Below are 21944 nucleotides of genomic sequence, written 5' to 3' on the forward strand. Positions count from 1 at the left end.
ACAATAACAAAAAGAAGATATGTTTGCTTTTTTCATATCTGGTGGAATTTAAAAGAGGAAACAAAAGTGAAAAAGCCAACGGCACGCAGAGTTTCCAAGTACTGACTGCGCTAGACGCTGCTTAACTTCGGTGATCGGACGAGAACCGGTGTTTTCAGCGTGATATGGCCGTAGCCGAGAGTGCTAGATAATAATTCGAATTTAAATTAAGTGAGACAAATTAACCTTCATCTTTTTTAAACAATAACAAAAAGAAAATATGTTTGCTTTTTTCATATCTATTTTAATTTAAAAGAGGAAAAAAAAGTGAAAAAGCCAACGGCACGCAGTGTTCCTAAGTGGCCTCCCTCCCAAGTACTGACAGCGCTCGACGCTGCTTAACTTCGGTGATCGGACGTGAACCGGTGTTTTCATCGTGATATGGCCGTTGCCGAGAGTGCTATTTAATAATTTGAATTTAATTAATCTTCATCTTTATAAAACAATAACAAAAAGAAGATATGTTTGCTTTTTTCATATCTGGTGGAATTTGAAAGAGGAAACAAAAGTGAAAAAGCCAACGGCACGCAGAGTTTCCAAGTACTGACTGCGCTCGACGCTGCTTAACTTCGGTGATCGGACGAGAACCGGTGTTTTCAGCGTGATATGTCCGTAGCCGAGAGTGCTAGATAATAATTCGAATTTAAATTAAGTGAGACAAATTAACCTTCATCTTTTTAAAACAATAACAAAAAGAAAATATGTTTGCTTTTTTCATATCTATTTTAATTTAAAAGAGGAAAAAAAAGTGAAAAAGCCAACGGCACGCAGTGTTCCTAAGTGGCCTCCCTCCCAAGTACTGACAGCGCTCGACGCTGCTTAACTTCGGTGATCGGACGTGAACCGGTGTTTTCAGCGTGATATGGCCGTTGCCGAGAGTGCTATTTAATAATTTGAATTTAATTAATCTTCATCTTTATAAAACAATAACAAAAAGAAGATATGTTTGCTTTTTTCATATCTGGTGGAATTTGAAAGAGGAAACAAAAGTGAAAAAGCCAACGGCACGCAGAGTTTCCAAGTACTGACTGCGCTCGACGCTGCTTAACTTCGGTGATCGGACGAGAACCGGTGTTTTCAGCGTGATATGGCCGTTGCCGAGAGTGCTAGATAATAATTCGAATTTAAATTAAGTGAGACAAATTAACCTTCATCTTTTTAAAACAATAACAAAAAGAAAATATGTTTGCTTTTTTCATATCTATTTTAATTTAAAAGAGGAAAAAAAAGTGAAAAAGCCAACGGCACTCAGTGTTCCTAAGTGGTCTCCCTCCCAAGTACTGACTGCGCTCGACGCTGCTTAACTTCGGTGATCGGACGTGAACCGGTGTTTTCAGCGTGATATGGCCGTTGCCGAAAGTGCTATTTAATAATTTGAATTTAATAATTCTTCATCTTTATAAAACAATAACAAAAAGAAGATATGTTTGCTTTTTTCATATCTGGTGGAATTTAAAAGAGGAAACAAAAGTGAAAAAGCCAACGGCACGCAGAGTTTCCAAGTACTGACTGCGCTAGACGCTGCTTAACTTCGGTGATCGGACGAGAACCGGTGTTTTCAGCGTGATATGGCCGTAGCCGAGAGTGCTAGATAATAATTCGAATTTAAATTAAGTGAGACAAATTAACCTTCATCTTTTTTAAACAATAACAAAAAGAAAATATGTTTGCTTTTTTCATATCTATTTTAATTTAAAAGAGGAAAAAAAAGTGAAAAAGCCAACGGCACGCAGTGTTCCTAAGTGGCCTCCCTCCCAAGTACTGACAGCGCTCGACGCTGCTTAACTTCAGTGATCGGACGTGAACCGGTGTTTTCATCGTGATATGGCCGTTGCCGAGAGTGCTATTTAATAATTTGAATTTAATTAATCTTCATCTTTATAAAACAATAACAAAAAGAAGATATGTTTGCTTTTTTCATATCTGGTGGAATTTGAAAGAGGAAACAAAAGTGAAAAAGCCAACGGCACGCAGAGTTTCCAAGTACTGACTGCGCTCGACGCTGCTTAACTTCGGTGATCGGACGAGAACCGGTGTTTTCAGCGTGATATGGCCGTTGCCGAGAGTGCTAGATAATAATTCGAATTTAAATTAAGTGAGACAAATTAACCTTCATCTTTTTAAAACAATAACAAAAATAAAATATGTTTGCTTTTTTCATATCTATTTTAATTTAAATGAGGAAAAAAAAGTGAAAAAGCCAACGGCACTCAGTGTTCCTAAGTGGTCTCCCTCCCAAGTACTGACTGCGCTCGACGCTGCTTAACTTCGGTGATCGGACGTGAACCGGTGTTTTCAGCGTGATATGGCCGTTGCCGAGAGTGCTATTTAATAATTTGAATTTAATAATTCTTCATCTTTATAAAACAATAACAAAAAGAAGATATGTTTGCTTTTTTCATATCTGGTGGAATTTAAAAGAGGAAACAAAAGTGAAAAAGCCAACGGCACGCAGAGTTTCCAAGTACTGACTGCGCTAGACGCTGCTTAACTTCGGTGATCGGACGAGAACCGGTGTTTTCAGCGTGATATGGCCGTAGCCGAGAGTGCTAGATAATAATTCGAATTTAAACTAAGTGAGACAAATTAACCTTCATCTTTTTAAAACAATAACAAAAAGAAAATAAGTTTGCTTTTTTCATATCTATTGGAATTTAAAAGAGGAAAAAAAAAGTGAAAAAGCCAACGGCACGAAGTGTTCCTAAGCGGTCTCCCTCCCAAGTACTGACTGCGCTCGACGCTGCTTATTTTACGTGATCGGACGAGAACCGGTGTATTCAGCGTGATATAGCCGTTGCCGAGAGTTCTAGATAATAATTTGAATTTAATTAACTTTCATCTTTATAAAACAATATAAAAAGAAGATATGTTTGCTTTTTTCATATCTGGTGGAATTTAAAAGAGGAAATAAAAGTGAAAAAGCCAACGGCACGCAGAGTTTCCAAGTACTGACTGCGCTTGACGCTGCTTATATTCGGTGATCGGACGAGAACCGGCGTTTTCAGCGTGATATGGCCGTTGCCGAGAGTGCTAGATAATAATTCGAATTTAAATTAAGTGAGACAAATTAACCTTCATCTTTTTAAAACAATAACAAAAAGAAAATATGTTTGCTTTTTTCATATCTATTTTAATTTAAAAGAGGAAAAAAAAGTGAAAAAGCCAACGGCACGAAGTGTTCCTAAGTGGCCTCCCTCCCAAGTACTGACAGCGCTCGACGCTGCTTAACTTCGGTGATCGGACGTGAACCGGTGTTTTCAGCGTGATATGGCCGTTGCCGAGAGTGCTATTTAATAATTTGAATTTAATTAATCTTCATCTTTATAAAACAATAACAAAAAGAAGATATGTTTGCTTTTTTCATATCTGGTGGAATTTGAAAGAGGAAACAAAAGTGAAAAAGCCAACGGCACGCAGAGTTTCCCAGTACTGACTGCGCTCGACGCTGCTTAACTTCGGTGATCGGACGAGAACCGGTGTATTCAGCGTGATATGGCCGTTGCCGATAGTGCTAGTTAATAATTTGAATTTAATTAACTTTCATCTTTATAAAACAATATAAAAAAGAAGATATGTTTGCTTTTTTCATATCTGGTGGAATTTAAAAGAGGAATAAAAGTGAAAAAGCCAACGGCACGCAGAGTTACAATAACTCTGACATTAATACTGCTTATGATTTCTTCGAAGAAAAAATGAGTGCCGAATATAACATGAGTTTTGCATACAAGACAATAAAATTAGGAAAAGACTCGTGGATAACAGACGATATAAAAGAAATTTTGAGGAATAAACATAAAGCACAAAAAAGGTTTAGAAGATCGCCCTCACATATGAACAAAGATCAATACCTACATCTTAGAAACCGAGCAAACAATATTATTAGAAATAGCCGTAATGAGTTTTTCAGGAGTAAGTTATATGGTTCAAAAACGAATAAAGAAAAATAGCAAATTGTAAATCAACTATTGGGAAAAGGTCAAATGACCCCAGAACAAATTACATTACACCCTAATAATTTAAATGAATATTTTACTAGCAACGAATCTAAACCAGTTAATGTTAGATCATTAAACTTTCTCGAACTAAACCCCAACACAATGGCTCTGTACGAAACCGACGAAGCAGAACTTGTAACCATAATTAACTCTCTCCAAAATAACTCGTCGCCTGGCTTTGACGGCATAAAAGCTAAACCGCTGAAAATAGTGTTAGAAAGCATAATAACCCCTCTTAAATACCTAATTAACTTATCCTTCAATCTAGGTATCTATCCAGAAAATCTAAAAAAACCATAATAGTTCCAATTTTTAAAAAAGACGACCCAAAAACGCCGTCAAATTATCGCCCTATTTCACTTCTATCTATTATAGCAAAAATATTTGATAAAGCCTTTCACGTGCGACTCAACTCCTTCGTGGAGAAATTTAACATATTATCGGAATTTCAATTTGGTTTCCGTAGTGGAAATGGTACAATGGAAGCATTAGGGGGAGCATACAAGTATATACTAGAAGCACTTGATCAAAGTGAAATCTGTGTGGGCGTTTTTCTGGATCTGCGAAAAGCTTTCGATAGTGTAGATCACGAACATCAACTAAACAAACTATACAAACAAGGGATCAGAGGAACTGCAAGTGCGTGGCTAAAAAGCTACCTAGAAAATAGACAATGCTACACTAGAGTGGGAAGGGATTTATCTGCGCCAAGTCAATTAATGTCTGGAGTTCCGCAGGGCTCTATAATATCTCCACTCAAATTTAATCTATTTATAAATGACCTCATAAAACAGGCACCGTCTGGTCACATGTTCATGTACGCAGATGACGCGCTCCTTTTATATAAATCCGCAAACCCAATAAATGCAATAGATCAATCAAACCACTACCTAGATAAGATATTTAAGTGGATCACAGATAATGGGCTTCTCCTTAATATAAAAAAGACGGAATGCATAATATTCCATAATAGGGGTACAGATGTCAGTAGGGTACTAAATGGTATCGAACTTAACAAGGAAAAAATTAAAATAGTAGATAAATACAAATATCTAGGCCTATACTTTGATAAACACCTGACCTGGGACAGTCATGTTAATATAACCAGCTCAAAATTAGCCCGAGTGAATGGATTACTTTACCATTGTAGAAAAATGGTACCCAGAAATATTCTAATTGAAATATACCACGCATTATTTAATTCGGTGCTCTCCTATGGAATACAATTCTGGGGCAACACAACAAAAGCTAATAAAAATAGGATACATATCCTAAAAAAAGGGCAATTAGATCAATATATAATTTATCATTTAGAGACCATTCCCAAGAGTACTTTACTAGGGCAAAAATTTTAAACATACAAAAGAGTATACAGTATAATAGCTTATGTTTCATATACACAAACATTAGGCGGGAAAATAGCCTACTAAAAATGAAGCAGAAAAATAGACATACTAGATCACTAGAGCTATTAGATATACCTAAATGTAGCACTTCAAAAAAATTCACGTCTATATTTTATACGGGAATAAAATTATTTACACAATATCACCTGAAATTCAAGCAAAACCGACTTTAACTAGATTTAAAAAGACTATAAAATCAATAATACTAGAAAAAAATAATAAAACCTTTACTTTTATATTTAATTTGTTTTTCTAAAGCCACCTTTGGTATAACCAATTGTTAAATTTTTTATATTATACCATGCCACTGTTCAATTTTAAGTGGTATTCATTAATTCTTTTTTCATGGATCTTTAACACTAATTATTATAATACACCATTGTTAAATCTATTTTTTATTTGATTAAATTAAATTGTTGTATTAAATAAAGCAGATAGGCACGGGGCTTACAAGTCACAATGTGACTTAGCCCCGTAGCAAACTGTATATGTAATGAAAAGTAAAAAATAAACATTTTTTGAATTTGAATTTGAATTTGAGTTTCCAAGTACTGACTACGCTCGACGCTGCTTAACTTCGGTGATCGGACGAGAACCGGTGTTTTCAGCGTGATATGGCCGTTGCCGAGAGTGCTAGATGATAATTCGAATTTAAATTAAGTGAGACAAATTAACCTTCATCTGTTTAAAACAATAACAAAAAGAAAATAAGTTTGCTTTTTTCATATCTGGTGGAATTTAAAAGAGGAAATAATAGTGAAAAAGCCAACGGCACGCAGAGTTTCCAAGTACTGACTGCGCTCGACGCTGCTTAACTTCGGTGATCGGACGAGAACCGGCGTTTTCAGCGTGATATGGCCGTTGCCGAGAGTGCTAGATAATAATTCGAATTTAAATTAAGTGAGACAAATTAACTTTCATCTTTTTAAAACAATAACAAAAAGAAAATATGTTTTCCTTTTTTCATATCTATTGGAATTTAAAAGAGGAAAAAAAAGTGAAAAAGCCAAGGGCACGCAGTGTTCCTAAGTGGTCTCCCTCCCAAGTACTGACTGCGCTCGACGCTGCTTAACTTCGGTGATCGGACGTGAACCGGTGTTTTCAGCGTGATATGGCCGTTGCCGAGAGTGCAATTTAATAATTTGAATTTAATTAATCTTCATCTTTATAAAACAATAACAAAAAGAAGATATGTTTGCTTTTTTCATATCTGGTGGAATTTAAAAGAGGAAACAAAAGTGAAAAAGCCAACGGCACGCAGAGTTTCCAAGTACTGACTGCGCTCGACGCTGCTTAACTTCGGAGATCGGACGAGAACCGGTGTTTTCAGCGTGATATGGCCGTAGCCGAGAGTGCTAGTTAATAATTCGAATTTAAATTAAGTGAGACAAATTAACCTTCATCTTTTTAAAACAATAACAAAAAGAAAAGATGTTTGCTTTTCTCATATCTATTGGAATTTAAAAGAGGAAAAAAAAAGTGGAAAAGCCAACGGTGCGCAGTGTTCCTAAGTGGTCTCCCTCCCAAGTACTGACTGCGCTCGACGCTGCTTAACTTCGGTGATCGGACGTGAACCGGTGTTTTCAGCGTGATATGGCCGTTGCCAAGAGTGCTATTTAATAATTTGAATTTAATTAATCTTCATCTTTATAAAACAACAAAAAGAAGATATGTTTGCTTTTTTCATATCTGGTGGAATTTAAAAGAGGAAACAAAAGTGAAAAAGCCAACGGCACGCAGAGTTTCCAGGTACTGACTGCGCTCGACGCTGCTTAACTTCGGTGATCGGACGAGAACCGGTGTTTTCAGCGTGATATGGCCGTTGCCGAGAGTGCTAGACAGTAATTCGAATTTAAATTAAGTGAGACAAATTAACCTTCATTTTTTTAAAACAATAACAAAAAGAAAATATGTTTGCTTTTTTCATATCTATTGGAATTTTAAAGAGGAAAAAAATGTGAAAAAGCCAACGGCACGCAGTGTTCCTAAGTGGTCTCCCTCCCAAGTACTGTCTGCGCTCGACGCTGCTTAACTTCGGTGATCGGACGAGAACCGGTGTATTCAGCGTGATATGGCCGTTGCCGAGAGTGCTAGTTAATAATATGAATTTAATTAACTTTCATCTCTATAAAACAATATCAAAAAGAAGATATGTTTGCTTTTTTCATATCTAGTGGAATTTAAAAGAGGAAATAAAAGTGAAAAAGCCAACGGCACGCTGTGTTCCCAAGTACTGACTGCGCTCGACGCTGCTTAACTTCGGTAATCGGACGAGAACCGGTGTTTTCAGCGTGATATGGCCGTTGCCGAGAGTGCTAGTTAATAATTCGAATTTAATTAACCTTCATATTTATAAAACAATAACAAAAAGTAGATATGTTTGGTTTTTTCATATCTGGTGGAATTTAGAAGAGGAAACAAAAAGGAAAAAGCCAACGGCTCGCAGTGCTCCCAACTGCGCTCGACGCTGCTTAACTTCGGAGATCGGACGAGAACCGGTGTTTTCAGCGTGATATGGCCGTAGCCGAGAGTGCTAGTTAATAATTCGAATTTAAATTAAGTGAGACAAATTAACCTTCATCTTTTTAAAACAATAACAAAAAGAAAAGATGTTTGCTTTTCTCATATCTATTGGAATTTAAAAGAGGAAAAAAAAAGTGGAAAAGCCAACGGTGCGCAGTGTTCCTAAGTGGTCTCCCTCCCAAGTACTGACTGCGCTCGACGCTGCTTAACTTCGGTGATCGGACGTGAACCGGTGTTTTCAGCGTGATATGGCCGTTGCCAAGAGTGCTATTTAATAATTTGAATTTAATTAATCTTCAACTTTATAAAACAACAAAAAGAAGATATGTTTGCTTTTTTCATATCTGGTGGAATTTAAAAGAGGAAACAAAAGTGAAAAAGCCAACGGCACGCAGAGTTTCCAGGTACTGACTGCGCTCGACGCTGCTTAACTTCGGTGATCGGACGAGAACCGGTGTTTTCAGCGTGATATGGCCGTTGCCGAGAGTGCTAGACAGTAATTCGAATTTAAATTAAGTGAGACAAATTAACCTTCATTTTTTTAAAACAATAACAAAAAGAAAATATGTTTGCTTTTTTCATATCTATTGGAATTTTAAAGAGGAAAAAAATGTGAAAAAGCCAACGGCACGCAGTGTTCCTAAGTGGTCTCCCTCCCAAGTACTGTCTGCGCTCGACGCTGCTTAACTTCGGTGATCGGACGAGAACCGGTGTATTCAGCGTGATATGGCCGTTGCCGAGAGTGCTAGTTAATAATATGAATTTAATTAACTTTCATCTCTATAAAACAATATCAAAAAGAAGATATGTTTGCTTTTTTCATATCTAGTGGAATTTAAAAGAGGAAATAAAAGTGAAAAAGCCAACGGCACGCTGTGTTCCCAAGTACTGACTGCGCTCGACGCTGCTTAACTTCGGTAATCGGACGAGAACCGGTGTTTTCAGCGTGATATGGCCGTTGCCGAGAGTGCTAGTTAATAATTCGAATTTAATTAACCTTCATATTTATAAAACAATAACAAAAAGTAGATATGTTTGGTTTTTTCATATCTGGTGGAATTTAGAAGAGGAAACAAAAAGGAAAAAGCCAACGGCTCGCAGTGCTCCCAACTGCGCTAGACGCTGCTTAACTTCGGTGATCGGACGAGAACCGGTGTTTTCAGCGTGATATGGCCGTAGCCGAGAGTGCTAGTTAATAATTCGAATTTAAATTAAGTGAGACAAATTAACCTTCATCTTTTTAAAACAATAACAAAAAGAAAATATGTTTGCTTTTTTCATATCTATTGGAATTTTAAAGAGGAAAAAAATGTGAAAAGGCCAACGGCACGCAGTGTTCCTAAGTGGTCTCCCTCCCAAGTACTGACTGCGCTCGACGCTGCTTAACTTCGGTGATCGGACGTGAACCGGTGTTTTCAGCGTGATATGGCCGTTGCCGAGAGTGCTATTTAATAATTTGAAGTTAATTAACCTTCATCTTTATAAAACAATAACAAAAAGAAGATATGTTTGCTTTTTTCATATCTGGTGGAATTTAAAAGAGGAAACAAAAGTGAAAAAGCCAACGGCACGCAGAGTTTCCAAGTACTGACTGCGCTCGACGCTGCTTAACTTCGGTGATCGGACGAGAACCGGTGTATTCAGCGTGATTTGGCCGTTGCCGAGAGTGCTAGTTAATAATTTGAATTTAATTAACTTTCATCTCTATAAAACAATATCAAAAAGAAGATATGTTTGCTTTTTTCATATCTAGTGGAATTTAAAAGAGGAAATAAAAGTGAAAAAGCCAACGGCACGCTGTGTTCCCAAGTACTGACTGCGCTCGACGCTGCTTAACTTCGGTAATCGGACGAGAACCGGTGTTTTCAGCGTGATATGGCCGTTGCCGAGAGTGCTAGTTAATAATTCGAATTTAATTAACCTTCATATTTATAAAACAATAACAAAAAGTAGATATGTTTGGTTTTTTCATATCTGGTGGAATTTAGAAGAGGAAACAAAAAGGAAAAAGCCAACGGCTCGCAGTGCTCCCAACTGCGCTAGACGCTGCTTAACTTCGGTGATCGGACGAGAACCGGTGTTTTCAGCGTGATTTGGCCGTAGCCGAGAGTGCTAGTTAATAATTCGAATTTAATTAACCTTCATATTTATAAAACAATAACAAAAAGTAGATATGTTTGGTTTTTTCATATCTGATGGAATTTAGAAGAGGAAACAAAAAGGAAAAAGCCAACGGCTCGCAGTGCTCCCAACTGCGCTAGACGCTGCTTAACTTCGGTGATCGGACGAGAACCGGTGTTTTCAGCGTGCTATGGCCGTAGCCGAGAGTGCTAGTTAATAATTCGAATTTAAATTAAGTGAGACAAATTAACCTTCATCTTTTTAAAACAATAACAAAAAGAAAATATGTTTGCTTTTTTCATATCTATTGGAATTTAAAAGAGGAAAAAAATGTGAAAAAGCCAACGGCACGCAGTGTTCCTAAGTGGTCTCCCTCCCAAGTACTGACTGCGCTCGAGGCTGCTTAACTTCGGTGATCGGACGTGAACCGGTGTTTTCAGCGTGATATGGCCGTTGCCAAGAGTGCTATTTAAAAATTTGAAGTTAATTAACCTTCATCTTTTTAAAACAATAACAAAAAGAAAATAAGTTTGCTTTTTTCATATCTAGTGGAATTTAAAAGAGGAAATAAAAGTGAAAAAGCCAACGGCACGCTGTGTTCCCAAGTACTGACTGCGCTCGACGCTGCTTAACTTCGGTAATCGGACGAGAACCGGTGTTTTCAGCGTGATATGGCCGTTGCCGAGAGTGCTAGTTAATAATTCGAATTTAATTAACCTTCATATTTATAAAACAATAACAAAAAGAAAATATGTTTGCTTTTTTCATATCTATTGGAATTTAAAAGAGGAAAAAAAATTAAAGGCCAACGGCACGCAGTGTTCCTAAGTGGTCTCCCTCCCAAGTACTGACTGCGCTCGACGCTGCTTAACTTCGGTGATCGGACGAGAACCAGTGTATTCAGCGTGATATGGCCGTTGCCGAGAGTGCTAGTTAATAATTTGAATTTAATTAACTTTCATCTCTATAAAACAATATCAAAAAGAAGATATGTTTGCTTTTTTCATATCTAGTGGAATTTAAAAGAGGAAATAAAAGTGAAAAAGCCAACGGCACGCTGTGTTCCCAAGTACTGACTGCGCTCGACGCTGCTTAACTTCGGTAATCGGACGAGAACCGGTGTTTTCAGCGTGATATGGCCGTTGCCGAGAGTGCTAGATAATAATTCGAATTTAAATTAAGTGAGACAAATTAACCTTCATCTTTTTAAAACAATAACAAAATGAAAATAAGTTTGCTTTTTTCATATCTGGTGGAATTTAAAAGAGGAAACAAAAGTGAAAAAGCCAACGGCACGCAGAGTTTCCAAGTACTGACTGCGCTCGACACTGCTTAACTTCGGTGATCGGACGAGAACCGGTGTTTTCAGCGTGATATGGCCGTTGGCGAGAGTGCTAGATAATAATTCGAATTTAAATTAAGTGAGACAAATTAACCCTCATCTTTTAAAACAATAACTAAAAGAAAATAAGTTTGCTTTTTTCATATCTATTGGAATTTAAAAGAGGAAAAAAAATTGAAAAAGCCAACGGCACGCAGTGTTCCTATGTGGTCTCCCTCCCGAGTACTGACTGCGCTCGACGCTGCTTAACTTCGGTGATCGGACGAGAACCGGTGTTTTCAGTGTGATATGGCCGTTGCCGAGAGTGCTATTTAATAATTTGAATTTAATTAACCTTCATCTTTATAAAACAATAACAAAAAGAAGATATGTTTGCTTTTTTCATATCTGGTGGAATTTAAAAGAGGAAACAAAAAGGAAAAAGCCAACGGCACGCTGTGTTCCCAAGTACTGACTGCGCTCGACGCTGCTTAACTTCGGTGATCGGACGAGAACCGTTGTATTCAGCGTGATTTGGCCGTTGCCGAGAGTGCTAGTTAATAATTTGAATTTAATTAAATTTCATCTCTATAAAACAATATCAAAAAGAAGATATGTTTGCTTTTTTCATATCTAGTGGAATTTAAAAGAGGAAATAATAGTGAAAAAGCCAACGGCACGCTGTGTTCCCAAGTACTGACTGCGCTCGACGCTGCTTAACTTCGGTAATCGGACGAGAACCGGTGTTTTCAGCGTGATATGGCCGTTGCCGAGAGTGCTAGTTAATAATTCGAATTTAATTAACCTTCATATTTATAAAACAATAACTAAAAGTAGATATGTTTGGTTTTTTCATATCTGGTGGAATTTAGAAGAGGAAACAAAAAGGAAAAAGCCAACGGCTGGCAGTGCTCCCAACTGCGCTAGACGCTGCTTAACTTCGGTGATCGGACGAGAACCGGTGTTTTCAGCGTGATTTGGCCGTAGCCGAGAGTGCTAGTTAATAATTCGAATTTAAATTAAGTGAGACAAATTAACCTTCATCTTTTTAAAACAATAACAAAAAGAAAATATGTATGCTTTTTTCATATCTATTGGAATTTAAAAGAGGAAAAAAAATGTGAAAAAGCCAACGGCACGCAGTGTTCCTAAGTGGTCTCCCTCCCAAGTACTGACTGCGCTCGACGCTGCTTAACTTCAATGATCGGACGTGAACCGGTGTTTTCAGCGTGATATGGCCGTTGCCGAGAGTGCTATTTAATAATTTGAATTTAATTAACCTTCATCTTTATAAAACAATAACAAAAAGAAGATATGTTTGGTTTTTTCATATCTGGTGGAATTTAAAAGAGGAAACAAAAGTGAAAAAGCCAACGGCACGCAGAGTTTCCAAGTACTGACTGCGCTCGACGCTGCTTAACTTCGGTGATCGGACGAGAACCGGTGTTTTCAGCGTGATATTGCCGTTGCCGAGAGTGCTATTTAATAATTTGAATTTAATTAACCTTCATCTTTATAAAACAATAACAAAAAGAAGATATGTTTGGTTTTTTCATATCTGGTGGAATTTAAAAGAGGAAACAAAAGTGAAAAAGCCAACGGCACGCAGAGTTTCCAGGTACTGACTGCGCTCGACGCTGCTTAACTTCGGTGATCGGACGAGAACCGGTGTTTTCAGCGTGATATGGCCGTTGCCGAGAGTGCTAGATAATAATTCGAATTTAAATTAAGTGAGACAAATTAACCTTCATCTTTTTAAAACAATAACAAAAAGAAAATAAGTTTGCTTTTTTCATATCTGGTGGAATTTAAAAGAGGAAACAAAAGTGAAAAAGCCAATGGCACGCAGAGTTTCCAAGTACTGACTGCGCTCGACGCTGCTTAACTTCGGTGATCGGACGAGAACCTGTGTTTTCAGCGTGATATGGCCGTTGCCGAGAGTGCTAGATAATAATTCGAATTTAAATTAAGTGAGACAAATTAACCTTCATCTTTTTAAGACAATAACAAAAAGAAAATATGTTTGCTTTTTTCATATCTATTGGAATTTAAAAGAGGATAAAAAATTAAAGCCCAACGGCACGCAGTGTTCCTAAGTGGTCTCCCTCCCAAGTACTGACTGCGCTCGACGCTGCTTAACTTCGGTGATCGGACGTGAACCGGTGTTTTCAGCGTGATATGGCCGTTGCCGAGAGTGCTATTTAATAATTTGAATTTAATGAACCTTCTTCTTTATAAAACAATAACAAAAATAAGATATGTTTGCTTTTTTCATATCTGGTGGAATTTAAAAGAGGAAACAAAAGTGAAAAAGCCAACGGCACGCAGAGTTTCCAAGTACTGACTGCGCTCGACGCTGCTTAACTTCGGTGATCGGACGAGAACCGGTGTTTTCAGCGTGATATGGCCGTTGCCGAGAGTGCTAGATAATAATTCGAATTTAAATTAAGTGAGACAAATTAACCTTCATCTTTTAAAACAATAACTAAAAGAAAATAAGTTTGCTTTTTTCATATCTATTGGAATTTAAAAGAGGAAAAAAAATTGAAAAAGCCAACGGCACGCAGTGTTCCTATGTGGTCTCCCTCCCGAGTACTGACTGCGCTCGACGCTGCTTAACTTCGGTGATCGGACGAGAACCGCTGTTTTCAGTGTGATATGGCCGTTGCCGAGAGTGCTATTTAATAATTTGTATTTAATTAACCTTCATCTTTATAAAACAATAACAAAAAGAAGATATGTTTGCTTTTTTCATATCTGGTGGAATTTAAAAGAGGAAACAAAAAGGAAAAAGCCAACGGCACGCTGTGTTCCCAAGTACTGACTGCGCTCGACGCTGCTTAACTTCGGTGATCGGACGAGAACCGTTGTATTCAGCGTGATATGGCCGTTGCCGAGAGTGCTAGTTAATAATTTGAATTTAATTAACTTTCATCTCTATAAAACAATATCAAAAAGAAGATATGTTTGCTTTTTTCATATATAGTGGAATTTAAAAGAGGAAATAAAAGTGAAAAAGCCAACGGCACGCTGTGTTCCCAAGTACTGACTGCGCTCGACGCTGCTTAACTTCGGTGATCGGACGAGAACCGGTGTTTTCAGCGTGATATGGCCGTTGCCGAGAGTGCTAGATAATAATTCGAATTTAAATTAAGTGAGACAAATTAACCTTCATCTTTTTAAGACAATAACAAAAAGAAAATATGTTTGCTTTTTTCATATCTATTGGAATTTAAAAGAGGATAAAAAATTAAAGGCCAACGGCACGCAGTGTTCCTAAGTGGTCTCCCTCCCAAGTACTGACTGCGCTCGACGCTGCTTAACTTCGGTGATCGGACGTGAACCGGTGTTTTCAGCGTGATATGGCCGTTGCCGAGAGTGCTATTTAATAATTTGAATTTAATGAACCTTCTTCTTTATAAAACAATAACAAAAATAAGATATGTTTGCTTTTTTCATATCTGGTGGAATTTAAAAGAGGAAACAAAAGTGAAAAAGCCAACGGCACGCAGAGTTTCCAAGTACTGACTGCGCTCGACGCTGCTTAACTTCGGTGATCGGACGAGAACCGGTGTTTTCAGCGTGATATGGCCGTTGCCGAGAGTGCTAGATAATAATTCGAATTTAAATTAAGTGAGACAAATTAACCTTCATCTTTTAAAACAATAACTAAAAGAAAATAAGTTTGCTTTTTTCATATCTATTGGAATTTAAAAGAGGAAAAAAAATTGAAAAAGCCAACGGCACGCAGTGTTCCTATGTGGTCTCCCTCCCGAGTACTGACTGCGCTCGACGCTGCTTAACTTCGGTGATCGGACGAGAACCGCTGTTTTCAGTGTGATATGGCCGTTGCCGAGAGTGCTATTTAATAATTTGAATTTAATTAACCTTCATCTTTATAAAACAATAACAAAAAGAAGATATGTTTGCTTTTTTCATATCTGGTGGAATTTAAAAGAGGAAACAAAAAGGAAAAAGCCAACGGCACGCTGTGTTCCCAAGTACTGACTGCGCTCGACGCTGCTTAACTTCGGTGATCGGACGAGAACCGTTGTATTCAGCGTGATATGGCCGTTGCCGAGAGTGCTAGTTAATAATTTGAATTTAATTAACTTTCATCTCTATAAAACAATATCAAAAAGAAGATATGTTTGCTTTTTTCATATATAGTGGAATTTAAAAGAGGAAATAAAAGTGAAAAAGCCAACGGCACGCTGTGTTCCCAAGTACTGACTGCGCTCGACGCTGCTTAACTTCGGTGATCGGACGAGAACCGGTGTTTTCAGCGTGATATGGCCGTTGCCGAGAGTGCTAGATAATAATTCGAATTTAAATTAAGTGAGTCAAATTAACCTTCATCTTTTTAAAACAATAACAAAAAGAAAATAAGTTTGCTTTTTTCATATCTGGTGGAATTTAAAAGAGGAAACAAAAGTGAAAAAGCCAATGGCACGCAGAGTTTCCAAGTACTGACTGCGCTCGACGCTGCTTAACTTCGGTGATCGGACGAGAACCTGTGTTTTCAGCGTGATATGGCCGTTGCCGAGAGTGCTAGATAATAATTCGAATTTAAATTAAGTGAGACAAATTAACCTTCATCTTTTTAAAACAATAACAAAAAGAAAATATGTTTGCTTTTTTCATATCTATTGGAATTTAAAAGAGGAAAAAATGTGAAAACGCCAACGGCACGCAGTGTTCCTAAGTCGTCTCCCTCCCAAATACTGACTGCGCTCGACGCTGCTTAACTTCGGTGATCGGACGTGAACCGGTGTTTTCAGCGTGATATGGCCGTTGCCGAGAGTGTTATTTAATAATTTGAATTTAATGAACCTTCTTCTTTATAAAACAGTAACAAAAATAAGATATGTTTGCTTTTTTCATATCTGGTGGAATTTAAAAGAGGAAACAAAAGTGAAAAAGCCAACGGCACGCAGAGTTTCCAAGTACTGACTGCGCTCGACGCTGCTTAACTTCGGTGATCGGACGAGAACCGGTGTTTTCAGCGTGATATGGCCGTTGCCGAGAGTGCTAGATAATAATTCGAATTTAAATTAAGTGAGACAAATTAACCTTCATCTTTTAAAACAATAACTAAAAGAAAATAAGTTTGCTTTTTTCATATCTATTGGAATTTAAAAGAGGAAAAAAATTGAAAAAGCCAACGGCACGCAGTGTTCCTATGTGGTCTCCCTCCCGAGTACTGACTGCGCTCGACGCTGCTTAACTTCGGTGATCGGACGAGAACCGGTGTTTTCAGTGTGATATGGCCGTTGCCGAGAGTGCTATTTAATAATTTGAATTTAATTAAACTTCATCTTTATAAAACAATAACAAAAAGAAGATATGTTTGCTTTTTTCATATCTGGTGGAATTTAAAAGAGGAAACAAAAAGGAAAAAGCCAACGGCACGCTGTGTTCCCAAGTACTGACTGCGCTCGACGCTGCTTAACTTCGGTGATCGGACGAGAACCGTTGTATTCAGCGTGATATGGCCGTTGCCGAGAGTGCTAGTTAATAATTTGAATTTAATTAACTTTCATCTCTATAAAACAATATCAAAAAGAAGATATGTTTGCTTTTTTCATATATAGTGGAATTTAAAAGAGGAAATAAAAGTGAAAACGTTAACGGCACGCTGTGTTCCCAAGTACTGACTGCGCTCGACGCTGCTTAACTTCGGTGATCGGACGAGAACCGGTGTTTTCAGCGTGATATGGCCGTTGCCGAGAGTGCTAGATAATAATTTGAATTTAAATTAAGTGAGACAAATTAACCTTCATCTTTTTAAAACAATAACAAAAAGAAAATAAGTTTGCTTTTTTCATATCTGGTGGAATTTAAAAGAGGAAACAAAAGTGAAAAAGCCAATGGCACGCAGAGTTTCCAAGTACTGACTGCGCTCGACGCTGCTTAACTTCGGTGATCGGACGAGAACCTGTGTTTTCAGCGTGATATGGCCGTTGCCGAGAGTGCTAGATAATAATTCGAATTTAAATTAAGTGAGACAAATTAACCTTCATCTTTTTAAAACAATAACAAAAAGAAAATATGTTTGCTTTTTTCATATCTATTGGAATTTAAAAGAGGAAAAAAAATTAAAGGCCAACGGCACGCAGTGTTCCTAAGTGGTCTCCCTCCCAAGTACTGACTGCGCTCGACGCTGCTTAACTTCGGTGATCGGACGAGAACCGGTGTATTCAGCGTGATATGGCCGTTGCCGAGAGTGCTAGTTAATAATTTGAATTTAATTAACTTTCATCTCTATAAAACAATATCAAAAAGATGATATGTTTGCTTTTTTCATATCTAGTGGAATTTAAAAGAGGAAATAAAAGTGAAAAAGCCAACGGCGCGCTGTGTTCCCAAGTACTGACTGCGCTCGACGCTGCTTAACTTCGGTAATCGGACGAGAACCGGTGTTTTCAGCGTGATATGGCCGTTGCCGAGAGTGCTAGTTAATAATTCAAATTTAAATTAAGTGAGACAAATTAACCTTCATCTTTTTAAAACAATAACAAAAAGAAAATATGTTTGCTTTTTTCATATCTATTGGAATTTAAAAGAGGAAAAAAATGTGAAAAAGCCAACGGCACGCAGTGTTCCTAAGTGGTCTCCCTCCCAAGTACTGACTGCGCTCGACGCTGCTTAACTTCGGTGATCGGACGTGAACCGGTGTTTTCAGCGTGATATGGCCGTTGCCGAGAGTGCTACTTAATAATTTGAATTTAATTAACCTTTATCTTTATAAAACAATAACAAAAATAAGATATGTTTGCTTTTTTCATATCTGGTGGAATTTAAAAGAGGAAACAAAAGGGAAAAAGCCAACGGCACGCAGAGTTTCCAAGTACTGACTGCGCTCGACGCTGCTGAACTTCGGTGATCGGACGAGAACCGGTGTTTTCAGCGTGATATGGCCGTTGCCGAGAGTGCTAGATAATAATTCGAATTTAAATTAAGTGAGACAAATTAACCTTCATCTTTTTAAAACAATAACAAAAAGAAAATAAGTTTGCTTTTTTCATATCTGGTGGAATTTAAAAGAGGAAATAAAAGTGAAAAAGCCTACGGCCGGCAGTGTTCCTAAGTGGTCTCCCTCCCAAATACTGACTGCGCTCGACGCTGCTTAACTTCGGTGATCGGACGAGAACCGGTGTATTCAGCGTGATATGGCCGTTTCCGAGAGTGCTAGTTAATAATTTGAATTTAATTAACCTTCATTTTTATAAAACAATAACAAAAAGAAAATATGTTTGCTTTTTTCATATCTGGTGGAATTTAAAAGAGGAAACAAAAAGGAAAAATCCAACGGCACGCAGTATTCCCTAGTACTGACTGCGCTCGACGCTGCTTAACTTCGGTGATCGGACGAGAACCGATGTTTTCAGCGTGATATGGCCGTTGCCGAGAGTGCTAGTTAATAATTCGAATTTAAATTAAGTGAGACAAATTAACCTTCATCTTTTTAAAACAATAACAAAAAGAAAATATGTTTGCTTTTTTGAAATCTATTGGAATTTAAAAGAGGAAAAAAATGTGAAAAAGCCAACGGCACGCAGTGTTCCTAAGTGGTCTCCCTCCGAAGTACTGACTGCGCTCGACGCTGCTTAACTTCGGTGATCGGACGTGAACCGGTGTTTTCAGCGTGATATGGCCGTTGCCGAGAGTGCTATTTAATAATTTGAGTTTAATTAACCTTCATCTTTATAAAACAATAACAAAAATAAGATATGTTTGCTTTTTTCATATCTGGTGGAATTTAAAAGAGGAAACAAAAGAGTTTCCAAGTACTGACTGCGCTCGACGCTGCTTAACTTCGGTGATCGGACGAGAACCGGTGTTTTCAGCGTGATATGGCCATTGCCGAGAGTGCTAGATAATAATTCGAATTTAAATTAAGTGAGACAAATTAACCTTCATCTTTTTAAAACAATAACAAAAAGAAAATATGTTTGCTTTTTTCATATCTATTGGAATTTAAAAGAGGAAAAAAAAATTAAAAGCCATCGGCACGCAGTGTTCTTAAGTGGTCTCCCTCCTAAGTACTGACTGCGCTCGACGCTGCTTAACTTCGGTGATCGGACGAGAACCGGTGTATTCAGCGTGATATGGCCGTTGCCGAGAGTGCTAGTTAATAATTTGAATTTATTAAACCTTCATCTTTATAAAACAATAACAAAAAGAAGATATGTTTGCTTTTTTCATATCTGGTGGGATTTAAAAGAGGAAACAAAAAGGAAAAAGCCAACGGCACGCAGTGTTCCCAAGTACTGACTGCGCTCGACGCTGCTTAACTTCGGTGATCGGAGGAGAACCGGGGTTTTCAGCGTGATATGGCCGTTGCCGAGAGTGCTAGTTAATAATTCGAATTTAGTTAACCTTCATATTTATAAAACAATAACACAAAAGAAGATATGGTTGGTTTTTCATATCTGGTGGAATTTAAAAGAGGAAACAAAAAGAAAAAAGCCAACGGCACGCAGTGTTCCCAAGTACTGACTGCGCTCGATGCTGCTTAACTTCGGTGATCGGACGAGAACCGGTGTTTTCAGCGTGATATGGCCGTTGCCGAGAGTGCTAGATAATAATTCGAATTTAAATTAAGTGAGACAAATTAACCTTCATCTTTTTAAAACAATAACAAAAAGAAAATAAGTTTGCTTTTTTCATATCTGGTGGAATTTAAAAGAGGAAATAAAAGTGAAAAAGCCTACGGCCGGCAGTGTTCCTAAGTGGTCTCCCTCCCAAATACTGACTGCGCTCGACGCTGCTTAACTTCGGTGATCGGACGAGAACCGGTGTATTCAGCGTGATATGGCCGTTTCCGAGAGTGCTAGTTAATAATTTGAATTTAATTAACCTTCATTTTTATAAAACAATAACAAAAAGAAAATATGTTTGCTTTTTTCATATCTGGTGGAATTTAAAAGAGGAAACAAAAAGGAAAAATCCAACGGCACGCAGTATTCCCTAGTACTGACTGCGCTCGACGCTGCTTAACTTCGGTGATCGGACGAGAACCGATGTTTTCAGCGTGATATGGCCGTTGCCGAGAGTGCTAGTTAATAATTCGAATTTAAATTAAGTGAGACAAATTAACCTTCATCTTTCTAAAACAATAACAAAAAGAAAATATGTTTGCTTTTTTGAAATCTATTGGAATTTAAAAGAGGAAAAAAATGTGAAAAAGCCAACGGCACGCAGTGTTCCTAAGTGGTCTCCCTCCGAAGTACTGACTGCGCTCGACGCTGCTTAACTTCGGTGATCGGACGTGAACCGGTGTTTTCAGCGTGATATGGCCGTTGCCGAGAGTGCTATTTAATAATTTGAGTTTAATTAACCTTCATCTTTATAAAACAATAACAAAAATAAGATATGTTTGCTTTTTTCATATCTGGTGGAATTAAAAAGAGGAAACAAAAGAGTTTCCAAGTACTGACTGCGCTCGACGCTGCTTAACTTCGGTGATCGGACGAGAACCGGTGTTTTCAGCGTGATATGGCCGTTGCCGAGAGTGCTAGATAATAATTCGAATTTAAATTAAGTGAGACAAATTAACCTTCATCTTTTTAAAACAATAACAAAAAGAAAATATGTTTGCTTTTTTCATATCTATTGGAATTTAAAAGAGGAAAAAAAATTAAAAGCCATAGGCACGCAGTGTTCCTAAGTGGTCTCCCTCCCAACTTAACTTCGGAGATCGGACGAGAACCGGTGTTTTCAGCGTGATATGGCCGTTAGCGAAAGTGCTATTTAATAATTTGAATTTAATTAACTTTCGTCTTCATAAAACAATATCAAAAAGAAGATATGTTTGTTTTTTTCATATCTGGTGGAATTTAAAAGAGGAAATAAAAGTGAAAAAGCCAACGGCCCGCAGTGTTCCTAAGCGGTCTCCCTCCCAAGTACTGACTGCGCTCAACGCTGCTTAACTTCGGTGATCGGATGAGAACCAGTGTATTCAGCGTGACATGGCCGTTGCCGAGAGTGCTAGTTAATAATTTGAATTTAATTAACCTTCATTTTTATAAAACAATAACAAAAAGAAGATATGTTTGCTTTTTCATATCTGGTGGAATTTAAAAGAGGAAACAAAAAGGAAAAATGCAACGGCACGCAGTATTCCCAAGATCTGACTGCGCTCGACACTGCTTAACTTCGGTGATCGGACGAGAACCGTTTTTTTCAGCGTGATATGGCCGTTGCCGAGAGTGCTAGTTAATAATTCGAATTTAAATTAAGTGAGACAAATTAACCTTCATCTTTTTAAAACAATAACAAAATGAAAATACGTTTGCTTTTTTGAAATCTATTGGAATTTAAAAGTTGAAAAAAAGTGAAAAAAACAACGGCACGCAGTGTTCCTAAGTGGTCTCCCTCCCAAGTACTGACTGCGCTCGACGCTGCTTAACTTCGGTGATGGGACGAGAACCGGTTTTTTAAGCGTGATATGGCCGTTGCCGAGAGTGCTATTTAATAATTTGAATTTAATTAACTTTCGTCTTTATAAAACAATATCAAAAAGAAGATATGTTT

The 21944-nt window shown here is 37.7% G+C and overlaps 15 non-coding genes and 50 pseudogenes across 15 annotated transcripts; all 65 read right to left on the minus strand.

The window, feature by feature from the left end:
- Positions 1–313: 313 nt before the first annotated feature.
- Positions 314–432, minus strand: LOC149601094 (5S ribosomal RNA; annotated as a pseudogene).
- A 122-nt stretch (positions 433–554) lies between these two features.
- LOC149601095 (5S ribosomal RNA) lies at positions 555–657 on the minus strand (annotated as a pseudogene).
- A 137-nt stretch (positions 658–794) lies between these two features.
- On the minus strand, positions 795–913 carry LOC149601096 (5S ribosomal RNA; annotated as a pseudogene).
- A 122-nt stretch (positions 914–1035) lies between these two features.
- LOC149601097 (5S ribosomal RNA) lies at positions 1036–1138 on the minus strand (annotated as a pseudogene).
- A 137-nt stretch (positions 1139–1275) lies between these two features.
- Positions 1276–1394, minus strand: LOC149601098 (5S ribosomal RNA). The gene has a single exon (XR_016378666.1). It is a non-coding gene; the product is annotated as a 5S ribosomal RNA (ribosomal RNA).
- Positions 1395–1756: 362 nt separating this feature from the next.
- Positions 1757–1875, minus strand: LOC149601099 (5S ribosomal RNA; annotated as a pseudogene).
- A 122-nt stretch (positions 1876–1997) lies between these two features.
- Positions 1998–2100, minus strand: LOC149601100 (5S ribosomal RNA; annotated as a pseudogene).
- Positions 2101–2237: 137 nt separating this feature from the next.
- LOC149601101 (5S ribosomal RNA) lies at positions 2238–2356 on the minus strand. Its single transcript, XR_016378667.1, has one exon. It is a non-coding gene; the product is annotated as a 5S ribosomal RNA (ribosomal RNA).
- Positions 2357–2719: 363 nt separating this feature from the next.
- Positions 2720–2838, minus strand: LOC149601102 (5S ribosomal RNA; annotated as a pseudogene).
- A 361-nt stretch (positions 2839–3199) lies between these two features.
- LOC149601103 (5S ribosomal RNA) lies at positions 3200–3318 on the minus strand (annotated as a pseudogene).
- Positions 3319–3440: 122 nt separating this feature from the next.
- On the minus strand, positions 3441–3543 carry LOC149601104 (5S ribosomal RNA; annotated as a pseudogene).
- Positions 3544–6203: 2660 nt separating this feature from the next.
- On the minus strand, positions 6204–6306 carry LOC149601105 (5S ribosomal RNA; annotated as a pseudogene).
- Positions 6307–6444: 138 nt separating this feature from the next.
- Positions 6445–6563, minus strand: LOC149601106 (5S ribosomal RNA; annotated as a pseudogene).
- A 122-nt stretch (positions 6564–6685) lies between these two features.
- On the minus strand, positions 6686–6788 carry LOC149601107 (5S ribosomal RNA; annotated as a pseudogene).
- Positions 6789–6926: 138 nt separating this feature from the next.
- Positions 6927–7045, minus strand: LOC149601108 (5S ribosomal RNA; annotated as a pseudogene).
- Positions 7046–7164: 119 nt separating this feature from the next.
- Positions 7165–7267, minus strand: LOC149601109 (5S ribosomal RNA; annotated as a pseudogene).
- A 137-nt stretch (positions 7268–7404) lies between these two features.
- On the minus strand, positions 7405–7523 carry LOC149601110 (5S ribosomal RNA). Its single transcript, XR_016379111.1, has one exon. It is a non-coding gene; the product is annotated as a 5S ribosomal RNA (ribosomal RNA).
- A 122-nt stretch (positions 7524–7645) lies between these two features.
- Positions 7646–7748, minus strand: LOC149601111 (5S ribosomal RNA; annotated as a pseudogene).
- Positions 7749–8104: 356 nt separating this feature from the next.
- LOC149601112 (5S ribosomal RNA) lies at positions 8105–8223 on the minus strand (annotated as a pseudogene).
- Positions 8224–8342: 119 nt separating this feature from the next.
- Positions 8343–8445, minus strand: LOC149601113 (5S ribosomal RNA; annotated as a pseudogene).
- A 137-nt stretch (positions 8446–8582) lies between these two features.
- On the minus strand, positions 8583–8701 carry LOC149601114 (5S ribosomal RNA). Its single transcript, XR_016379112.1, has one exon. It is a non-coding gene; the product is annotated as a 5S ribosomal RNA (ribosomal RNA).
- A 122-nt stretch (positions 8702–8823) lies between these two features.
- LOC149601115 (5S ribosomal RNA) lies at positions 8824–8926 on the minus strand (annotated as a pseudogene).
- A 355-nt stretch (positions 8927–9281) lies between these two features.
- On the minus strand, positions 9282–9400 carry LOC149601116 (5S ribosomal RNA). Its single transcript, XR_016379074.1, has one exon. It is a non-coding gene; the product is annotated as a 5S ribosomal RNA (ribosomal RNA).
- Positions 9401–9522: 122 nt separating this feature from the next.
- Positions 9523–9625, minus strand: LOC149601117 (5S ribosomal RNA; annotated as a pseudogene).
- Positions 9626–9747: 122 nt separating this feature from the next.
- LOC149601118 (5S ribosomal RNA) lies at positions 9748–9850 on the minus strand (annotated as a pseudogene).
- A 573-nt stretch (positions 9851–10423) lies between these two features.
- Positions 10424–10542, minus strand: LOC149601119 (5S ribosomal RNA). Its single transcript, XR_016378733.1, has one exon. It is a non-coding gene; the product is annotated as a 5S ribosomal RNA (ribosomal RNA).
- A 122-nt stretch (positions 10543–10664) lies between these two features.
- Positions 10665–10767, minus strand: LOC149601120 (5S ribosomal RNA; annotated as a pseudogene).
- A 120-nt stretch (positions 10768–10887) lies between these two features.
- Positions 10888–11006, minus strand: LOC149601121 (5S ribosomal RNA). The gene has a single exon (XR_016378229.1). It is a non-coding gene; the product is annotated as a 5S ribosomal RNA (ribosomal RNA).
- A 122-nt stretch (positions 11007–11128) lies between these two features.
- On the minus strand, positions 11129–11231 carry LOC149601122 (5S ribosomal RNA; annotated as a pseudogene).
- Positions 11232–11368: 137 nt separating this feature from the next.
- LOC149601123 (5S ribosomal RNA) lies at positions 11369–11471 on the minus strand (annotated as a pseudogene).
- Positions 11472–11607: 136 nt separating this feature from the next.
- On the minus strand, positions 11608–11726 carry LOC149601124 (5S ribosomal RNA). Its single transcript, XR_016378417.1, has one exon. It is a non-coding gene; the product is annotated as a 5S ribosomal RNA (ribosomal RNA).
- Positions 11727–12073: 347 nt separating this feature from the next.
- Positions 12074–12176, minus strand: LOC149601125 (5S ribosomal RNA; annotated as a pseudogene).
- A 356-nt stretch (positions 12177–12532) lies between these two features.
- On the minus strand, positions 12533–12651 carry LOC149601126 (5S ribosomal RNA; annotated as a pseudogene).
- Positions 12652–12773: 122 nt separating this feature from the next.
- On the minus strand, positions 12774–12876 carry LOC149601127 (5S ribosomal RNA; annotated as a pseudogene).
- Positions 12877–12998: 122 nt separating this feature from the next.
- LOC149601128 (5S ribosomal RNA) lies at positions 12999–13101 on the minus strand (annotated as a pseudogene).
- Positions 13102–13476: 375 nt separating this feature from the next.
- LOC149601129 (5S ribosomal RNA) lies at positions 13477–13595 on the minus strand. The gene has a single exon (XR_016378408.1). It is a non-coding gene; the product is annotated as a 5S ribosomal RNA (ribosomal RNA).
- Positions 13596–13717: 122 nt separating this feature from the next.
- On the minus strand, positions 13718–13820 carry LOC149601130 (5S ribosomal RNA; annotated as a pseudogene).
- A 136-nt stretch (positions 13821–13956) lies between these two features.
- Positions 13957–14075, minus strand: LOC149601131 (5S ribosomal RNA; annotated as a pseudogene).
- A 122-nt stretch (positions 14076–14197) lies between these two features.
- On the minus strand, positions 14198–14300 carry LOC149601132 (5S ribosomal RNA; annotated as a pseudogene).
- A 122-nt stretch (positions 14301–14422) lies between these two features.
- On the minus strand, positions 14423–14525 carry LOC149601133 (5S ribosomal RNA; annotated as a pseudogene).
- Positions 14526–14660: 135 nt separating this feature from the next.
- On the minus strand, positions 14661–14779 carry LOC149601134 (5S ribosomal RNA). Its single transcript, XR_016379075.1, has one exon. It is a non-coding gene; the product is annotated as a 5S ribosomal RNA (ribosomal RNA).
- A 122-nt stretch (positions 14780–14901) lies between these two features.
- On the minus strand, positions 14902–15004 carry LOC149601135 (5S ribosomal RNA; annotated as a pseudogene).
- A 136-nt stretch (positions 15005–15140) lies between these two features.
- On the minus strand, positions 15141–15259 carry LOC149601136 (5S ribosomal RNA; annotated as a pseudogene).
- A 122-nt stretch (positions 15260–15381) lies between these two features.
- On the minus strand, positions 15382–15484 carry LOC149601137 (5S ribosomal RNA; annotated as a pseudogene).
- A 122-nt stretch (positions 15485–15606) lies between these two features.
- LOC149601138 (5S ribosomal RNA) lies at positions 15607–15709 on the minus strand (annotated as a pseudogene).
- A 376-nt stretch (positions 15710–16085) lies between these two features.
- Positions 16086–16204, minus strand: LOC149601139 (5S ribosomal RNA; annotated as a pseudogene).
- Positions 16205–16326: 122 nt separating this feature from the next.
- On the minus strand, positions 16327–16429 carry LOC149601140 (5S ribosomal RNA; annotated as a pseudogene).
- A 135-nt stretch (positions 16430–16564) lies between these two features.
- Positions 16565–16683, minus strand: LOC149601141 (5S ribosomal RNA). Its single transcript, XR_016378418.1, has one exon. It is a non-coding gene; the product is annotated as a 5S ribosomal RNA (ribosomal RNA).
- A 122-nt stretch (positions 16684–16805) lies between these two features.
- LOC149601142 (5S ribosomal RNA) lies at positions 16806–16908 on the minus strand (annotated as a pseudogene).
- A 122-nt stretch (positions 16909–17030) lies between these two features.
- Positions 17031–17133, minus strand: LOC149601143 (5S ribosomal RNA; annotated as a pseudogene).
- Positions 17134–17508: 375 nt separating this feature from the next.
- Positions 17509–17627, minus strand: LOC149601144 (5S ribosomal RNA). The gene has a single exon (XR_016379036.1). It is a non-coding gene; the product is annotated as a 5S ribosomal RNA (ribosomal RNA).
- A 122-nt stretch (positions 17628–17749) lies between these two features.
- Positions 17750–17852, minus strand: LOC149601145 (5S ribosomal RNA; annotated as a pseudogene).
- A 137-nt stretch (positions 17853–17989) lies between these two features.
- Positions 17990–18108, minus strand: LOC149601146 (5S ribosomal RNA). Its single transcript, XR_016379094.1, has one exon. It is a non-coding gene; the product is annotated as a 5S ribosomal RNA (ribosomal RNA).
- Positions 18109–18230: 122 nt separating this feature from the next.
- LOC149601147 (5S ribosomal RNA) lies at positions 18231–18333 on the minus strand (annotated as a pseudogene).
- A 137-nt stretch (positions 18334–18470) lies between these two features.
- LOC149601148 (5S ribosomal RNA) lies at positions 18471–18589 on the minus strand (annotated as a pseudogene).
- Positions 18590–18711: 122 nt separating this feature from the next.
- LOC149601149 (5S ribosomal RNA) lies at positions 18712–18814 on the minus strand (annotated as a pseudogene).
- Positions 18815–18951: 137 nt separating this feature from the next.
- On the minus strand, positions 18952–19070 carry LOC149601150 (5S ribosomal RNA). The gene has a single exon (XR_016379116.1). It is a non-coding gene; the product is annotated as a 5S ribosomal RNA (ribosomal RNA).
- Positions 19071–19409: 339 nt separating this feature from the next.
- On the minus strand, positions 19410–19528 carry LOC149601151 (5S ribosomal RNA; annotated as a pseudogene).
- A 122-nt stretch (positions 19529–19650) lies between these two features.
- On the minus strand, positions 19651–19753 carry LOC149601152 (5S ribosomal RNA; annotated as a pseudogene).
- A 122-nt stretch (positions 19754–19875) lies between these two features.
- On the minus strand, positions 19876–19978 carry LOC149601153 (5S ribosomal RNA; annotated as a pseudogene).
- Positions 19979–20115: 137 nt separating this feature from the next.
- LOC149601154 (5S ribosomal RNA) lies at positions 20116–20234 on the minus strand (annotated as a pseudogene).
- A 122-nt stretch (positions 20235–20356) lies between these two features.
- Positions 20357–20459, minus strand: LOC149601155 (5S ribosomal RNA; annotated as a pseudogene).
- A 137-nt stretch (positions 20460–20596) lies between these two features.
- On the minus strand, positions 20597–20715 carry LOC149601156 (5S ribosomal RNA). The gene has a single exon (XR_016379117.1). It is a non-coding gene; the product is annotated as a 5S ribosomal RNA (ribosomal RNA).
- A 557-nt stretch (positions 20716–21272) lies between these two features.
- On the minus strand, positions 21273–21391 carry LOC149601157 (5S ribosomal RNA; annotated as a pseudogene).
- A 360-nt stretch (positions 21392–21751) lies between these two features.
- LOC149601158 (5S ribosomal RNA) lies at positions 21752–21870 on the minus strand (annotated as a pseudogene).
- Positions 21871–21944: the final 74 nt, after the last annotated feature.

Source organism: Phalangium opilio, unplaced genomic scaffold (genome assembly GCF_054372755.1).
Source record: "Phalangium opilio isolate 3A_F unplaced genomic scaffold, DU_Popi_V2 ptg000360l_1, whole genome shotgun sequence".
Taxonomy (NCBI): Eukaryota; Metazoa; Arthropoda; class Arachnida; order Opiliones; family Phalangiidae; genus Phalangium; species Phalangium opilio.